Source organism: Aplysia californica, unplaced genomic scaffold (genome assembly GCF_000002075.1).
Source record: "Aplysia californica isolate F4 #8 unplaced genomic scaffold, AplCal3.0 scaffold01326, whole genome shotgun sequence".
Lineage (NCBI taxonomy): Eukaryota > Metazoa > Mollusca > Gastropoda > Aplysiida > Aplysiidae > Aplysia > Aplysia californica.
Genome location: NW_004798596.1, coordinates 2,158 through 4,089, shown reverse-complemented (window position 1 = coordinate 4,089; position 1,932 = coordinate 2,158).

The window sequence follows — 1,932 nt, the reverse complement described above, 5'->3', positions numbered from 1 at the left end:
GGGGGGGGGGTAGGGATGGTTGGAGGGCGCACGTCCTACTTTTGACCCCCCCTCCCCCTGGTTGTTTCTGTCTATCTGTCTGCCGTACTTTCCCGTCAGCCTTGAAAACCCGTTTTTTTTTCGTGGCTGTCTCTGTGTGTGCTTTCCTTGATGAACCCGAACCTCAAACATCGAACTCATGAAATGAGGCAGATACTTCAGACTTGCCTACCGGCGTCTGTCTATGGTGTAGCGGTAAGGCGCTTGGCCATCACACTCGGAAGACTTAAGTTCGATTCTCGTGTAGTAACTTGAGAATTTCTTTAGAGCATCTCGGTTTTTCTTCTGGGGCGCTGTATCCCTGACAATAAGGTTCGACCCCCCCCCCCCCTCACGCACACACCTCCTTTCTTCCTAGGCGTTGTTCGTTCACAGCAAGTTGTACAACCCCCCCCCCCCGAACAACGACGTCCACTTTGTTTTATCCGCCCTTTTCCGCGTACAACCTTTCTGTCCTCTGATGTCATCTTGTCACATTCTTCTTGGTCTACCTCTTGATCTTTTTCCTGTTCCTTGTTTCCATTCGGTGCATCTGTTTGTCCATCTGTAATCATTTCGCTCTGTAGTATGTTGCTGGCCCGTTTCCATTTGTGTCGGAGTACACATTCGGGGATCTCATCTGCTACTGGTATTTTCCCTTGTAGTTTTGCGTGTTTTATAATTTGTTCTTGTAGTCTTATGCTCAGCGTCCTCCTTTCCATTGTTCTTTGTATTGTCCTTATTTAAAAAAATAAATGTTTCCAGTTATTGGCCAGGTTTGACACCAATAGCTTATGTCTGGGACAAGGCACATATTAAAGGCTTGTCTTTTTAATTTTCAGTGATCTCAATGTCAGCAGATTTTGGGTCTGTAAATTATTTCCTCCTGCCCTAAATTCCAAAGCTTCCCCAAACCGCATGATCCTCCTGTTCACCTCAGTTTGTGCCCTTCCACCATGCTTATTGTTTGTCTTTTAATATTTATACTATTCTCTCAATGTTCCAGTGTTCTTCTTTTCTATAGCAATCGTTTTGTTGCGGCTGTATTTCGCCTTGTACGGTATACCTGATTTTGTCTTTGTGGATTTTTAATGTGGATTTCTTTTTTTTTTCTTTCTTCCTTAATGAAGTAAATTGTGTTGACGGGAGCGTCAAAACACCTACATTAGAAAAAAATCACAGAAAAAAAGAGAAAAAAATATAAAGAAAGAGAAGAAAAAAAACAACAACCCCTAAACAAATTTTAATAGAGAATCGTCAAGGTTGCATGGTTAGTTTGTTAATGGTGGAAAACTACGTTCGCTTTGCAGAATAAGTCGAATTACGTTACGGTGACACCAGCGTCTGTTCTGAAAATAGCGCGCGGCTATTGTACGATTTAAAACAAATTCCTTTCTTTCAAAATGGGACGCCTGAATCAGCCCGTCATAATTCTGAACGTTATTATTCTTTGGAATGAGTTTTGGGGGAGAATTTTCCTAACAAGGGATCACTGTGTACTCTGTTCGCCATGCCATATACTATACGCTATTCATTAGACTCTCAGTCGTTAACAACCAGTGTTATTCTTTGGCGAGGTCTCACTTGTGGTCCGGCCTTGTACGTAGTGCACAGTGTGGTATTTTTGGTAGACTTTATAGCGTTTGATGCGTTAGGTAGCGGGTGGTTGGAGGCTGTCACTTGTAGATCCCGCTGCTTTTACCTCCTTCTGTCTTTCTAACTAATCCTCTGCCCCCTTTCCGTATCCGTAATAACTGGCTGTTGTCTTGTCGATGTGCAGATGTATTCATCTTTACTTTCTCCCCCTCCCCTCTCTCTCTTCCTTTTTTCTCTCTTTCTCTATCTCTGTCTCTTTCTCCATCTCTCTTTCTCTATTTTCCTCTCTCCCTCTCCCCTTTTCTCTCTCTTTCTCCC